General features: G+C 35.0%; 1 pseudogene; it reads right to left on the bottom strand.

Annotated features, from left to right (window-relative positions):
* Window positions 1-13284: 13284 nt before the first annotated feature.
* On the bottom strand, window positions 13285-13944 carry LOC125863090 (agamous-like MADS-box protein AGL36; annotated as a pseudogene).
* Between the last annotated feature and the right edge of the window lie 4516 nt (window positions 13945-18460).

Here is an 18460-nt window from a genome sequence, read left to right as displayed (position 1 = left end):
TTAGAGTGTGCTCACGTGAAAACAATATAGTGAAAGTTTTTTATTTGTAATAGAAAATTCACATGTTTTTAGGTTATGTTTGTTGGGTTTCGAGCGGAGCTGTTAATATGGGATAGCTTAATTCTCAAAATATTCTAAAAAACAATTAGAAGAGTAAGCAGTCGTTAGCAATAAAAATAGCCAACAAGAGTCGGGGTTGATCCCACAGAGAGTGATATAGTGCAAAGAATTCAAACTAGGAAATTCAGAATGCAACCAATTCATTGTAATCATTAGAGGAAATGGGTGGATTAGTTTACCAAATTTGATGAAAGAACTTAGATATGATCAATTATCACTGTCAAACTAAGAACATGGGTTTATGCAAGTAAGAGATGATCTAGGGATGTCGGGATTAGTATTGATGAAAAATAGGGGTGTAGGCTCAAAAATTCTAAGCAAACATCGATATACTAGGAAATCTTTAATGACACTAATCTTCTTTCAATCTCAAAATATCATAGCATGAAATTTCCTTTCGGTCTCATCAATGAAAATAACAAATCAACCAACTACTTTACTAAAATGTCTCTTTTGAGCAGATTTAGGAATTAAGATTACTTCACAACTACTCTTTGAAGCAATTTATAGACATCAAGCCTAAATTGCAAGCATCAAACCATTTAACCACCTCAATTGATCCATTTTGGGCATCAATCGAAGATCAAGGCTAGGGTTAAGTTGACCACCATATAACCCATAAATTATTTTCATACCAAATGACTCAAATCCATGATTGAACAATAAAACAGTCACTAAAATAGATCAACACATATGTCAGGACCCAGGGGTACCCCCTAGATGTAACAAGGCGTATAGAACCCCGAAGGAATCCATACAAGCCACTTAGTACTCATAACATAAAGTAGTAGAACAATAGAGTACTAGAATAGAAACCCTGTCTGTCGGACCCTACATTTGTGAGAATGTAGGCAAGAATATGCGTTAGTACAAAAATGCACTAAGTATGATAGCTACGCATAAAAAAATGTTTAAAACATGCAAAAAGGGACATTTCATTTCATATTATGCAATTTCCCAAGTTTAAACATCATAATAGAAGTAGTTGGAAAACATTGGTCATATCATCATGGTATATGCAAGTTAAATCATCTCTAAGTAACCTTAGTTCATTAGTCAACTTGTTGTGGGAGAATTAACCATAACCGACATAGAGACCATGTGAGCTAAAATATGATCATCCGGTGTCTCCCACACCGAAAAGGGTTGTTCTACTTGCCTGAGGTGGAACCATGAACATCTAGCTTAAGTGGGTACACTAGCTAATGAACCTATGGGGGCACATAGTTATGGGATAAGGAGATTGATACTAGAAACCCGGCCTATACTAATTGGAGAGCTTTCATCTCATGAGATTCTTCTAGAAACCCGACCTCTACTAACGAGAGAGCTTCCATCTCAAGTTCAATATCCACTCGGTGATAAGCTTAATTCCCACGAAATAGTATTTTCTTACTTATTCTCATTATCCATGGAAAGACATGTCATCTTGCCAATCCTAGCTTAGTTCATTAGGATAACTCTTATTCATTAATTCAATTAGGTGAGAATAGCCTTTCAACCTCTATGTGAGAAAATCTTTCACATCATGGTTGTAAGTGTTTTATGACAATATCCTTTCAACAACAACAACAACAACACTGACACTTTACTCTCAAAGCACCCTTAAAGCATTTACATGGGTTTCATAAGATCATGCATAAACTCATACTTTGCCCTTTCAAGGTTCAAAGCTACTTTCAATCACCAAATATAGAATTCTAACATTATATAGGAATTTTATCATAATTTCATGTAATTCTATTAATTCATGCTTTAGACCATAAAACTCAATCTTTCATAATCAACAACCCAACTCTATGAGATTACAATTTGGAAAACATGGGGGTTTGCATAGGTTCATAGGGGAAACATCATAAAAGCATTCTAAATTACAAATTCATTCATATTTAAACATAATTCAATCATTAAGATCAATATTCAAAAGAACCCATGATATTTGAGGAAAATCCTAGCAAATTGGGGAATTCTACCATTTGAAATAGAGGAATTTGGGAACTTCATGGGTGGAAGGAACCCATGGAAGAAAGCTACCATACCTCAAGTCCAATTTCCTATCTTCAATGGAGAATTTGGATCCTTAGCTTCAAACTCTAGTTGAATCTTCTTCTTCTTCTTAAAGTTCTAGAGAGAGAATATTTGAGAGGAGTTGGTTTTGTTTTGGGATTTTGGAAGAATGAATTAAAATGGGGGTGAATTTGGGGGTAAAAAGGCTTATATAGGGGTTCTAAATATACACAAAATGACATAGTATAGAAACTAATTAATTAGGAAAAGACCCAACTGCCTCTGAAATAATAATTGATAGTAGTGACCCATGGAGCCTAGTCGACGGACCGTGGTCTAGCCCACGGCTCGTCCTGGTGGACCGTCGTTTGGGGTCAAAGACTTGATTTTTGGGGTCTCGAACCACGAACCACGAACCACGGACCGTGGTTTGACCAATGGTCTGTTGGTCAGGTCGTGGTCCTAGACCCTCATAACCCACTTGGACAGGCTAACCATGGACCACACCTACGGTGCGTGTCCACTCCACGGGCCCTGGGTGGCCGGCGTGGTTTGGCACCTGCAACTTTCTGGAAATTTGCTATTTTGTTTTTTTTAATATGAGGTGTTACAATATCTCCCCCTTGGGACCATTCATCCTCAAATGAGATTTAAATCGGTTCTCGAAGAATAGGAGAGGAACTAACAACCCAATCTACGATGTAATGTATAAAACCAAGGAGGAACTATCAACTCCAAGCTAGGATGTTCTCAAAACATCAAAAGAGGGGTGAACTAACTCTATTAGCCCATTATGCATGCAATACACATAATTAAGGAGAAAACATCAACTCCAAACTCATCATACTCAAATGCATCAAAAGGGAAGTAGGAACTACATCTAGCAACCCAATATGCACGAATTTCCAAATTTCTCATATCTAAGGAGGAACTTCCTTCTCCACACTAAAAGCATGCTCAACACAATCTCATGGAGCCTTTATGAAATTCATCCTCAAAGAGCATAACAAATGCATGTTCAGCAATCATCTCATGAAGTCTATAGGCAACTCATACTCAATGCACAACAACATGAGTAAAAACATAAATCATACAAGTCATTTCTTTCAGAAACTTAAACTTTGACATGAACATGCATAATCATAAGGAAATCATGGAAACACATAAATCACACATTACTCCCAACACATAAAACAACACAAGAGGAACTCATTACCACAAGCTAGAGTAGGAGTAGAAGGAAATAGATGAGGATATCGGGACTTCATATCGGCCTTGGCCTCCCAAGTAGCACCATCAACTAAATGATTCCTTCATAGCACTTTCACGGAGGCAACTTCCTTGTTTCTCAATTTTTTGATTTGCCGGTCTAAGATCTCAACTGACACCTCTTCATAAGCAAGATTCTCTTTAACCTCCAAACCCTCTAAGGAAACTATGGATGTTGGATCCCTAACACATTTCTTCAACATAGAGACATGGAAGACTGGATGCACCGATGCCAACTCACTTGGCAAATCTAGCTCATATGCAACCTTACCAACACACCTCAAAATCTCATATGGGCCTACAAAATGGGACTAAACTTCCCTTTCTTCCCAAACCTCATAAAACCCTTCATGGGTGCGAGTTTCAAATAAACCCAATCATGAACCTCAAATTCAAGATCTCTTCTTCTAACATTGGCATAAGACTTTTGCCGACTTTGGGTCATTCTCAACCTCGCTCTAATAAGCCGAATCTTCTCTATGGCCTCATGCACCAATTTTGGACCTATGAGAGCAACTTCACCCACCTCAAACAATCTTATAGGAGATATACACCTCCTACCATAGAGAGCCTCAAATGGAGTTATATCAATACTCGAGTGATAACTGCTATTATATACAAATTCAATTAACGACAAATGGTCATCCCAATTACCCTTAGAATCTATCACACAAGCCTTTAACATGTCTTCCAAAGTCTGAATAGTGCGCTCCGCTTGCCCATCGGTTTGGGGAAGACAAGTCGTACTAAGCTTAACTTTTGTACCAAGACCTTTTTGGAATAACTTCAAAAAATTGATAAGTTAATTGGGTACCTCGTTCGGAAACTATGGATAAGGGTACTCCATGTAACCTTACCATCTCTCTGAAATATAACTTAGCATAATCTTTCGCTGAATAGGAAACCTTACAGGAATGAAATGAGCAGATTTAGTCATCCGATCCACTATTACCCAAATTGAGTCATGTTTTCATCAGGTGCGAGGCAAACCAACTATAAAGTCCATATTCAAGTCTTCCCACTTCCAAGTAGGAATAGCAATGTCTTGGGACAAACCTCCCAGCCTTTGGTGCTCAACTTTCACTTGTTGACAATTAGGACACTTGGCCACAAATCCCGCAATATCTTTCTTCATCTCATTCCACCAATAGACTTCCCGTAGATCATGGTACATTTTGGTGGCTCCCGGGTGAATAGAATACCGAGAACTATGGGCTTCCTCTAAAATTTGTTCTCTTAAGTCATCAACATTCAAAACACATAACCGACCTTGGTACCTAAGCACCCCATCTCCCCCCTGAGAGAAAGCCTCAACAGACTATTTAAGCACTGTTTCTTTCAATTTAACCAAAATAGGATCAAGATCTTTCTTAGACTTCACATTCATTACAAAGGACGATTCAGAAGCATTATGGGCCATGACACCACCCTTGGTGGAATCCACTAGTTGAACACCTAGTCGGGCCAACATATGAATATGAAGAACAAACTCTTTCTTTTCTTCATCTACATGAGCCATGTTTTATTTAAAAATAGACTTAGACTGGTTTTAAGAGTCGCCACTCTATTTTATTTTAAAATAGATTTAGACTGGTTTTAAGAGTTGCCACTTAATTTTTAAAGAAAAATTAAGAAAATTATCTTTTCAAAAGATTAAAAATAGAAAATCTAATGAAAATAATAAAGGAGGTTTGGGGTTCATATTAATGCTCTAGGAAGGGTGTTAAAGCACCTAGAACATCCGCTAACATGCGGTTATCTGGTAATTACAGTATTTGGCTAATTGATTTTAAAATAAAAGCATGTACACTTAAACTATTTAAGAAGTAAGCCATTTAAAATTTGAAAATATCTTAAAGGGGAAAATGGGGATATTGAAATGCTACTAAGGTGCAACATTTTGCAAATTTTCTTAAAATCAAATAGAAAACAAACGTTTATTTAATTTTAAATAGTTTACTCAAAATAGATATCCTTTGGGGAATTGAATTAGGAAAACCCTAAAATTTGACTAACAAATAAGCAAATAATGACAATTAAACAAATATAAAACATAAGTAATGAGGAGAGAGAGATTTGGGCCCAAGTCTGATTTTCTGTCCGTCTGGGCCAGTACTTGGGCATTGGGCCTAATTTCATGTTGGACCTTTTTGTCCACTTGCACCTGTCTTAATAACTAGCATAAAAGCTGAAATGCTTTCTTTGGGCTTTTGGCCCAATTCTTGCCACCTTTTGTACCTGTCCTAGACTAGATTGAATTTTATTTCTTTGGGCCTTAGGCCCATCTTCTGTCCTAAATTCTAACAAGATAATAATCAGGATAAATGGGCTTTTGGCCCAATAATTACAAAGATACAAATCCGAAATTTGAAGGCTCTTTTAACCCATTTTCAATGCAATATTCAGCGCATACAACTGATGTATATCATTGTATATTGAGTGTATCAAGCCCTTTAACTTGTCCCGAACACCTGTACGTCAATTTTTGGGTTTCTATTCTTTACTTTCGATGGTTGGCTGACTCAAATAGAGGAATTTGAGCCTTTATGGCTCTCCCGAAATGCAAGAGGGAAGATAGGAATTCGTGGTAAACTCCAACAAATTTCACATGCAACATAGAAAAATAAGAAACACATTAGCAGAATTCTCTCCAAAGATGGTTAACATCAATTTAAAACACATAACTACATAATCAAAATAATAATTTAACATAATGACACATGTAAAATTATATGAATTATGCTCACATTTTTACCAATCCCAACAATAGCTTTGGCAAGCATTTAATAACTTATATAAATGTCTTCAAGAGGGTCAACAATTTACTAAGTCATGTCAAAAGTTAAGGACCAAAGCCACACTAATCAGATCATCTCAAGTGAAAAAGAAAACGACGCAGTTCAAATTACTATGCATATGAAACACTCAAACTCGTTCCTTACTAAATAGAGGCAACAATTGCAATTACTTAAGAGAAGACCATTATCATTTTACAACTACTCTACAACATAACAAGGGAAACAAGATAACCATTATATATTCAAAGTGTCATTGACCCCAAGACTAACTAATTACCATAATAAAAATAATCACACATAAGCAACGTATATCAATTAATGTCCTACCTTAGCTAATTCTGCATCCCATTTCAAAGAAAATGACCCAAGACTCATGCCATCACGTAGAACAAGTAAATCAAGACATTACTACCAATATAAGAATATATTTTTAGGGCAGAAAATATATCAGCCATGATACAACATCAAGCTAAATTCCCGTTAAAAAAACAAAACAAGATACGAATGATAAGCTCGAGTTCAAACCAACTCAAGACACGACTTTAAGAAAATAGAAAGATTTAACACTGATGCTAGAGTTAATGTCATCTTAAGGCGGAGAATCGAGACTATCGAAATGAGAACAAAGAAATCACAACCACAACAACACCTAACCCCTAAGCCTCTTGACTATTCTGAATATGGTGTCAACTGGTAACAAAAGAAAGCTTGAAGACAGTACAACAAGTGGATCCAGCAACATTCAAGCAAGCATACAAGAAGGAACAAGGTAAACTCGGACAGAGAAGCAGAGAGACGAAAACAATGACTACAAATTGGAAATTTTTTGAATTAACACTAAGAGTAAATCACTCAAGAACGAAATCTATAGCGTATTAGAGCTACCCATTTTCAGGTTCAAATAATAGTGACACAACAACACATTAGTGAGACATATCAAAAATAGAAGAAGAAGAAGAAGAAGAAGAGGAGAAGGCTGTGGAGATTTTGTTACCTTTTTCCGGGCAGCGACTGAGACCAAAACGAGCGAGGAACAATTCCACCACTACAAGGAGACTCCTATGACGCGAGCCAGACTCGGACAGCAAACGAGGAGTCCAAACGGAAAATCCAAACAATGAAAGAACTTTAGACTAGGAAATTTCCAAGAATTTCTTTGATATAAATTCGACTATTCCAAATTCTTTTCTAAGCTATTATTTTGTAGGTAAAATGATAGTCAGACCTCTCTATATTTTTTACTCAATCTTTCTTTCTCTCGTAAACTAAACTCTTGATGGATTTTCTACCAAAAAATGCCCACACCCAACAATGAAGAAGAACAATAGTTTATATAGGAGGAATTTAGGGTTGTTTGAGGGGGAATCGAGAGGGAGAATGGGTAAAATTTCAAATTTGAATTTCAAAATTCCCCCCCAAGATAAGGTTGGCCAGCTCAAATTTGTACCAACCTTGTACTCATCTGATTTGAGCAAAGGACAAACGAGCTACAAGATTGTGACACCTGGAAGATTTTTGTATGAAAAGGATAAGGGAGAGAGGGAGAGGATGACGTCTGGGTCAATTTGCTGGGCTACTGGTCTAAGTTTTGGGCTGGATTCACGTTTTCTGGGCATCTGGGTTTTGCATTCTGGCTGGGTTCACGAAGGAAGAAGAGGAACGAAGAGTATCGGGGAGGGGTAGCGTACTGTACTATTTGTTGTTGTATGTCTATGTCAATGTATGTTTGTTGGGTATTATTAGAATTGAATTTGGGCTACGAAATGGGTGGGCTGTTGTGATTAATGAATTCAGGTCCAAAATTTGGTTTCAAATGGGTTTAAGGGTGGGGCAAAATGGTAGTGAAAATTTGTAATAGAAAGGGTTAGATTTGCAAATACAAAATGGCTAAATGAATTGCAATTTTTGCCATAGAATTCACAATATAGCCGAATTGAATTTAATATACAAATTCGGCTAAAATCTAAGATGAATTTAAATAAGATTAATTAAGGAGCTTCTTAAACTTAATGAAATAAAATAATTAACTTAATAATAAACCGAATGATTTAAAAAATATAAACTATTATCTAACTAAACTAATTAACCAAATATTTAATTAAAACAAAATCTTTTTGAGATGATTTTCAAATATTTATAAAATATGCTAATTAATAATATAAAATATATATATTATTTAAAAGTTCCAAAAAGTGACAAAATTACATAAAACTAACTTGAAAGTATTTTGAATTTTATAAAGTCAATTATTTCAAATCGTTCAAAATTTAAGAAGCTCGATGATTAATTTATATTGTGGAGGTCCAAAATTGGGTGTCAACAAGCCACACTACCCATTGCCAATCTACTAAGAGCATCCACTACCACATTAGCTTTACCGGGGTGATAAAGGACACTCATGTCATAATCCTTCAATATTTCTAGCCACCTTTTTTGGTGAAGATTCAAGTCCTTTCGACTAAACACATATTCTAGACTCTTATGATCAATGAAAACATCTACATGGACCCCATACAAATAATTCCTCCATATTTTTAAGGCAAACACAACCGCCGCTAACTCAAGGTCATGGGTAGGATAATTCTTCTCATGGATCTTAAGTTGCCCTGAAGCACAGGCAATCACTTTACCATTTTGCATAAGCATAGATCCCAACCAAAGTCTAGAGGCATCACAATACACCACAAAACCATTCATACCTTTCGATAAGGTCAACACCGGAGCGAAAGTAAATCTTATCTTTCAACTCTTGGAAACTTTTCCCATAACCTTTCGACCACACAAACTTAGCCTTCTTTTGAGTTAAAGTCGTCAAAGGAGAAGCAATGGAAGAAAATTCCTCAACAAACCTTCTATAGTAACCGGCCAACCCCAAAATGCTTCTAATGTCGAAAGGAGTTAGAGATATAGGCCAACTCTTGACCACATCTGTCTTCTTAGGATCTACCTCAATTCCCTTACTTGACAGTTGACACAGACCTTGATGAGTCCAAGATTTGGGCTTATTTAGGGCTTTGTTTTGATAGTTCTAGTGTCCTCAAATGCCTAATTTGTACTATAAACAGATATTAAAGCCTTAATTTTCAGGTATATGAGCTAAGGAGCAAGGCAAAGACATTACTAAGCATAAAAGAGCAAAACAAGTTGAAGAAGTAGAGAAAGAGCGATCTTGGTGATTGCCAAGACCACTCGACGAATCGTCAAGTGGCTCTCCACTATGCAAGTCCTGGGGAAGAAACCAAGTCGGCAACAGAAATGGGCAGTCGGTGAATCACCGATCGTTTCCGCGACAACACTCTGGATCACCCAAAGTTACAAGACTTGAGATGCTGAGAACCAATGCAATTTGGCGATGGAAGAGAGAAAAGGGCGGATCGTCGAACCACTCGGCGTGCTCGACTTATCTCGCCCAATGGTTTTTCAGGCCAAATTTTGCGTAACTATAAATTGAGTTTTGAACCGTAAATTTATTATCTTGCAATTATACAGTTATTGAGAAGAGTTTTCTTTTGAGTTGTAGAGTTCCACTGTAGACTTTGAAGCTTTTTGAGGCTCAAACTTGAAGATTTGGAAGTGGATCTTTGAATTTAACCTTTGGAAAATATTGTAAAGGTTTGGAGAGTATTACCCGGCCGATGGCTAATCGAGTTGGTAATTGTTTTTACCTTTTTATAATGTTTAGCTAAAACCTCAATTCTTGGGGTGTGATCATGTGATTATGGGTTAATTTAGCTTATGGGTATTGTTAATTACTGATTTAAATGCTATATTGAAGTGGGTTTAATCATTAGTTGTGTTTAAATCTATGAATTGTAGTTGCAAATGCAATTCTAATTTTAAGTTCTTAGCTTGCTTGAGGGAGGTTTTGGAACCAAAGCTTTTGATTAATGGTTTGTAGGTATTGGGTTGATATGGGTTCAGCTCGAAAGAGTGAATCCTGATTTAACGTTTCAAGCACACTTCTTCCAATTCTAAGTGCAAATGATCGTAAATCAGTATAAAATCCAACCAAATAAGTTGGGGTCGAATCCCACAGGGAGCGGTACGTGTTTTTAAATTTAATTAAGAAGTATGAATGCGGTCTAGTCAACAATAGGAATATTATCGGAAAAGACATTAAAAAATTAAAGGGGTGACACGGATGTCAAATGGGGGGTTTTAGTTTTCAATTGTCAACTACACAACAGTCACAAACAATTTGAAGTAACAATAGGGAGAAGGATTATCGGCATGTGATCGATTATAGGAAAATATAGGCATATCGGTAATTGCAACTACTAGTAAATAGTTAATATCAGCGAGTAGGCTAGACTATAAGGGAGATAGTTTTCTCTCGAACAACTACCCCGAATCAGGTGATTTCTTTCGAACATCAACAAGCATGACAATGAAGAACAACCCACACCTTAATTCATTCACTCTCTTGAGCTAAATGAGTGAGATTGGGTTTAGGATTCACTCTTTCAAGCTAAACCCATATCAACCCAATACCCACAAACCATCAATCAATAATCTTAGTTCTAAAACCTCTCTCTTGAGCAAGCCAAGAACACAAATATAGAACTGCATTTGCAACTACCATTATTAAATTAAACCACGATTAATGATTAAACTCACTTTTAAAAAACACTTAAACTAGTAATTAGCAGTACTCATAAACTAATTCAACCCATAATCACATGATCACAACCCAAGAATTGGGGTTTTAGCCAAACATTATAAAAAGGTAAAAACAGTTACCAAATTGATTATCCATCAACTGGGTAAGAGTGATTTTGCCTTTACAATGCTTGAATTTGTTGAATCTCTGAAACCCACTTCCAAATTCTCCAATTCTTCAAAGCTAAGAAAAACTATAGAGAAAAGTGTTCTAAAGTTGTTTCAATGAAAAATAGATGTCAAAATATGCTAAACTAAATGTTCAAAATCTTAATTTATAGTCGCCAAAAATAAGCTACGAATGGACATTTGGCGAAGTAAGTCAGGCTCGCCGAACTGCTTGGCGAGCCGTCCTTTCATCTCTTCCATCGCCTTTTCGCCTTGGCATTCAGCATCCTTGGTTTCTGTAACTTTGGGCGATCTATCACTGCTTCGTGGAGCTGCTCGGCGATGCGCTGACTGCTTCTTTTTGTCGCCGACTTGATTTCTTCCTTCAGGTCTAGCACACTAGAACAAATTGTGTGTGCTTTTGATTTGGAGAATTTTAGTTATATAGTAGGACATATATATTTTGGAGGGAAAATATATATTATCCCTGTCTTTTCACTTGGGGAATGAAGTACAAGTTTAGTAATATCACTTTTTTTCTTATGTGATGCTCATGCAGAGGAGAGAAGGCATTTTGTAGCTCAGAGTGCCATTTGAAACAAATCTCAATCGATGAACATGAAGATAAGTGTGGTTCTGTAGCCATGAAATCACTCGAGTTCTTTTTCTCCCCTCGCTCTGGTATAATGTAGTTTTATGGTGGTGTTGTTGTGGCATAAGTAAGTTGGTGATATAGGTCTAGAAAGCTAACTCAATGCATAAGAAGATCAAAATATGTTCAATTTTGAGTAATGAAATGTTTTTCTGTCTGCCGAATCTATTAAGAGGGAGAGAGTTTCATAGTTTGGTTAAACCAACTGAGAATAGACATCACAATTTTTATATCTAAATACCACACACATATATTTAAATATATAAGTTTATACAATCGAAATCTTTTTACATTTCGATTCCACTGAACTTGTTGGATGTCTCATATAAAAGTGTTCTGCTAAATTTCTGCTGCAAAATGTGACTATTCGTTGATTTCTTCCCTAGGATTCGTACCTATAGAATAGCTTACCTTTTGTTGGCCAGTTCGCTTGGTGGTTTAAGCAACTGATAGTTGGTTGAAAATTGAAGCTGACACTCTTAGCCATATCCAGCCTGTTTAAACCAAGCAATGTTGGGAGTCCCTGTGATTCATAGTTCATAACTGCAACAACTAGGTCATTATGTACAACAACCTGCTTGTTTTTCTGTCTTTGAGGTCAATTAGGTTGGTGTACATAATGTACACATTTGTGTAACGAGGAGAGTCATTTGTGCCAAATGTAAAATGTCCTTGTGATGGAAGTCCTGCTTATTACAGGTTTCCTCTTGTAGAAGGAACACCACTAGATCTGCACCATCTTTTTGTTTAGGTTACATTTCGAGGTGGAATAGAAAAGGCATTTACCAAAAAAAACTTTGCTTAGTGACATCTTTCATTTTAAAATGTATTTTAATTAATTTTGGAGAGCGAATCTTCGGTATTAAACTACAATAAAATGCCTTTATCTAACTAGAGATTCAAAGAAACAACAATAAAATGTAAGTATGTCCACACATAAAACTAATTTTTTTTCTTGTGCTTACATTGGATGTCATATCCTTAAGATCGTAAATGTTAAAATACAATAATGGGCTTTAAATCCTTTGGTCTTATCCCCGTCATATGCTAGTTCGAATGTTCTGTGAAGCTTTTCCTACTCTTTCTCTAGTTTCATTTGGAAATTTCAAGTTCAGAAGTAACTAACAATTGCTTGAAATTGTTCCCAGGGTTAGAACAACCACCAAATTTCCACTGTGTGTCCACTAACAATTGCGATGACAGAGAAAGAGAGAGAGTGAGAATCGACTAAATGTTGAGACTAGAATATTTATTTCGGAAAGTTGATAAAGATTAAGACTTGAGAGAGAGAGAGATGACTAAAAATTGGTGAATATTGAGACTAGAATATTTATTTTGGAAAATTCATAAAGATTGAGGCTGCTACATAAAGGGTGAAATTCCTAAATCTTAATATGCACATGAAATACCTTTTGTATCAAACACCATAAGCTACTAAACTGAAGAGAAATAAATATATAAAACTAAATATAAAGATTCAACTTTGTCCAAAAGTTTGACACAAATAACTTGTTGATTGAACAACATTAGTTTATTTTTCCAACATAACATTCATAGATAAATAAAAGTACGATAACACGAAATGTGATAAAAAAAATGCAACAAACTAAGACACACTATGAAAAAAGCAACATGAAAAAACAATAATAGAACAACATAATTATTATATTCTCAATCGAGATCCTTGGAATGTCCATTATCTCCAACATTGGTGTCATTGGCTTTTGTTGGTGCAGACTCTATACTGCTTCCATCCCCTAATGTAGCCATAGTCTCAATAAACCACGAGTCATTGAATAAATCTCCCATTGGACTTGCTAATAGGGTGACATTTTCGTTGTTGGATGGAGGATTTAGAGGTTGTTTCAGTTGTTTCTTTCATTCATTTATTTTACCCGTTTTAGCAGAACACACCTTTAACAAACCTTTCATCTGTCTTGCATCAAGTTCATTAATACTCTTTCCCTCCACTAGTTGATTGAAGAGGAGTTCCATTTCCTTCTCCTCATTCATTTTCTCTAATTTGCTAATTTGTTTTTCTTTCTTTTCTGCTTTGCATTGAAGATAGGTTTCATGTTTAACAAAATTTTTAATCCTTTCATTTGCTTCACAACTTAAATACCTTGTTAAGACACCTTGAGCCAGACTTGCAGATTTCCAAGTAATGGGTTGGATACTCCCTGGCCTTAAAATAATTATGGTGACTTCTATATCACACATAATTGAAAGTTCTTCTGCTTTCTTAAACAAACTTATTACTCTTCTATCTAAGATGGAGTTCCTTATGTTTTCACTATAGTTCCTAGTATCCCTAAGCTTTTTTGTAGCCATAATTGATACTCAAACATAAATAAACACTTTCTTTTGGAGTAGAATATATAACTTGAAGAGGCATCTTGCTTTTATAAATGTCAAACAAGAATTGTTACTGTAGTCAAATTAAGAAATATCATAAATTGGAGTCCAAATTTTAAATAAACTGATTAGTGTAATTTGATTTTAAGAAAATTGTTTTACTTTTTTTCTTAAAAAGTTTAAAATTGCTAAAATTTTGACAAGTCATATTCCATAATTATTTTTGGAGACCGAAAGTGCAATATTTACATTCTGACATGGGCATATTTGGTAGAAAAGTATAATGGAAAATATATTTTACAAAAGATGTTAGTATATCTTTCAAATGTTATAATTCACTTCCCAGGTTGTTAGAGTTCATTTCCAAGGCTCACAAGATGTTAGTTTTCTAAGGATATACTATCATATTTTGTAAAACATATTTTCCATAAAACTTTTCTACCAAATATGCCCATGTGACAAGTTAAATATTGTGTTTCCAATCTCCAAAAATAATCATGGAATATGATCTGTCAAAATTTTAGCACTTTTCAACTTTTTAAGAAAAAAAGTAAAACAATTTCCTTCAAAAAGGAATACACTAATCAACTTATTTAAAATTTGGACCCCAACTTATGATATTTCTTAATTTGACTACATTAAAAATTCTAGTTTGGCATCTATAAATGTCACGATCCAAGACTACCCCCTAGTCGTAACACGGTTCTTAGAATCACAAGCGACTTCAAGCTAACTCTTGATACTAGCACATTCAAGAGCAACTAAATATGAACATGCAAAAACAATGAAAACGACTGAGCGAAAGCATTAATCTGAAATACTGGTTCGATATTTTTTTGGACAAAGTTTTGTATACAACAACGGTAATATTTTTGGCCAATAACAACTCTTACATCGTCTTGTATGATCTGTAACTCCGGCAAAGTCATTGTTAACAACAAAGTAACAAGAGTGAACTCTTGTTACTCATTTCTCATAAGGTAGATGAGGACTAAAGAAAATATTTGGAGCATAAGTTACTTGTATGTTTGTATGAATACTTTTTAAAAAATCCAAAAAATCCGAGGTTGCAAAACTCGAGTTTTATTAGTTTAGCTTGATTTAAAAATTAAAAAATTTAACACAAATGATTTGGTTTAATCTTTTAAAAATTCAAACTAATCCGGTCATGGACACCCCTAGTGACATTTATCAATGTCAATAACTTTAACAAATATAGTCAGAAAATTGGCACATCTTTATGAGAAATTGATTAACTTGGTAAAGAAGCTCTTTTCATTCTTTGTAGATGTGAGTAATCAATTATAGGAAGTAAAAACTATAGTCCTTTAAAATAATCATAAGTACAACAAGAAAGTTATGATTTCATCTCATGCAATGACACTTTATTGTCACATCTCATGCTATAACATATGTAAGCCATAGGACATCTGCCAATTATTTACAACAGAAAAATATTACTTTGAATAAATGAAGAACTAGGGACTGAGACTACACAGCTTGATCAATCTACCCAACACTTATCTACTTCACAGATAGAGAGAATTTGCAAATATTATCTCTCGCCGAATATTGTCACTTGCTGCACCAAATTTGTTCTCTAAATCTACATCTCCCACAGCATGTGCAGCAACTTTCAATTGTAAATTACCAACATAAAAGTGGAGTAGCTATTTTGTATAACGGAAAGGAAACTCATATTTTCAAAAATAGTAGATTATCACAAAAGGAACTACAGGTATCATTGACGTACTTGTTTACCACATCAGCTCATTCAACAAATAAGTATAACTAAAAGAATATTAAGTCTTATGGAAGTGCTCTCCTGATGCACCAAGTGGATACCGATGAACATTGATAGTCTATACCCGACAATTTCAGCCCATATTTATAAAGCATGTGCTATCAAAGGCGAAAACCACAAAAAAGCTCTAGGGTTGGGGGCTTTAAGCTCAAAGCGCAAATAAAGTGTGGGATTTAATGAAAAAATCGCAAAGGGAAAAAAGAATACAAATATATATGTTTAGTCCAAGACTAATAATTATAAACATGAATGACAAATATATGACAAAAGAAATTGAAATTTTTATGATTAAGTGAAACATCAATTATGTAGTTTCACTGCTGCATAAGAGGCTCATTGGCAAGGAAGCGTTGGCCTTAGAACCTTGATGACAACACTGAAGTGCACATAAAGCGAGGCAAAGTGCTCAACACGTTTTGAGCCTCGCTTCAGGGCTTAAGCGCACCTTAGATAACACTATATAAAGCTAGTCCATTTAATCTACATTTTAATGAGTTGGATTATGGAAAAAATATGGGTATCCACATATACCCAATAGCTGAGCCATTCATCACACCCTGATGATTATTGATGATTTCATTCGTTAAAATGGGATGAAGGGAATATTATTCAAAACAGGAGGAAATACCTAACTATTGCTAATTGCTTAAAACTGAACAATGAGCTTGATTTTTCGGGTTGTAATACTTCCTCCGTCACTATTCAGATTTCAATTGTCAAACTTCTTAATCTATTTTATCGTAAATTAGGTTATAGAATTCTTAAATTGTTTAAAATAAAGTCATAAAAGTACATAAAAAGTACTATAAATCACAATAATCATTAGTTAAAAGCATTTAAAATGCATAAAAAATATAATTAAAGAAAAGCTCGTTTGACTCTCAAATTCAAACACCAATACATAAATAGAGATAAATTGAGGCTTGTAGTAAGAGTTTAAGTTGGGGATACCTAGTATATAGTGTAATTTCAATTTATCATAATATCTAATCAACTTCATATAAAAAGTTCATACTGTATAGATCGAGTTAACCTATTACATACGGTAAAAAAAATTTATATTATGTAGATTTTTTTTATTTAAATGATATGCGCTACTATAATATGAGTTGATAAATTAGTAAATATAACGGGGTTATTTGGGATGACCCCGCCTAGATTAGGTTTTGTGGAAAAAGATAAGTTAACAATCGATACTTATAATCTCAACAGAATGATATTCATGAATTTTTATTTAGAATATGCATGACCTATGTAGCTGTGATATCCAGAGACAAAAGCTACAGAACTGTTTACTTATAGTAATAGTTTTCTTCTAAACACAGAAAGGAGTTAGAAAAAGTTGTTCTGAGAGGAACGCACTCTGAGCACTCAAAAGAGAATAAAGTTGAGATTATTTCACTCGATCCATATCTTAGCCAATCCAATTGTTATCCATATTTATATGGGTGGATTGAAATTCAAACCGATCCAATTCGTTCATTTAGCACCACTATCTGATACTTAATATCTCAAATTATTCATGAACACAACTAAAGTTCTAATGAATTTACCTGGTTTAAAAATACATCAAGCCTTCTAGACAGCCGTGTGATGCTAAAGCGAAAGCAATATGCAGATTAACGACTATTAGAGGAAGATGAAATCTCCAGTTGTTTCATTCGTTAGTTTTTTCATTGGGGAAGTGAAAGAACTTAGGTCAACTTCGGAGGACTCAACGTAAACCATTTTGTTTCTATAAAAGGTATTTCAGGTAATTGGCACCCTCATTCATTTTAAACAAAAAAGGAACTCAAATGCAAAAAATGATGCCTTTGAAGATTGAACAGCTTAACACCTGTCAGGCTGTCACGTACTAAGACTGAAGGTTGCTTCCATGTATATGATAAACTAGCATGATTACCATTTCCCTCTGATTGGTTTTCCTCGCCAACAGTATGAGACAACCTATTAGCTATTTGGGAGGGATGGATAATGACAATCATAGGAAAAAAATATTTCCCTTATAGCAATTGAACATTCACGTAAGTCTTCTAACTAAAACATGATCCTAAGCCTTGAGCAAAAAGATAAACAAAGCAAGAATACCACAAGGAGTAACAACATAACCACATTCAACAATATCCCAAGATGCCCACTAGATATAATGGGTATGGTAACTATTCTGATGGCACAACACTAGTCCCAGAAGTAATTGCAAGTAGTATGGAGTTGAAAGGCAATGGTTGGGACGATCAACTTTTGTGGATCTATGGGTAATCTTTTTGGTGTAAATGGTTGCCCCCCCCCCCTCCAAAATCTTCTAAATGGGTGCTTTACAACCTATTAGGAGAGGCCAATAATAAAGAAAGAGGGAGACCTTGAAAGGCAATGGTGCAGCGATATGATGTCTTATTTATATTTAGTCTTCATTGAATGGAAGAGAATGCCAAACAAGCTTTACTCTCTCACCACCTAGAGAGTTTGACTTGCAGAATGATGTTAACACTTAACAACATTCAACAAGACAAATCTATGATACTCATGCTGGGAAGGAACATGAATCATTGTGGGGAATAAACATGAAATACAATCAATTTACTCACCATTGACCAACAGTAAATAACATCCATTAAGAATGGTCGAACTGATGCCACCACATATTTATCAACAACTATTTCCAGCTTGCACTCATGTTGTATCTGAAAA

This window comes from Solanum stenotomum, chromosome 4 (genome assembly GCF_019186545.1).
Source record: "Solanum stenotomum isolate F172 chromosome 4, ASM1918654v1, whole genome shotgun sequence".
NCBI lineage: Eukaryota > Viridiplantae > Streptophyta > Magnoliopsida > Solanales > Solanaceae > Solanum > Solanum stenotomum.
This window is presented reverse-complemented; position numbering and strand designations above follow the sequence as displayed.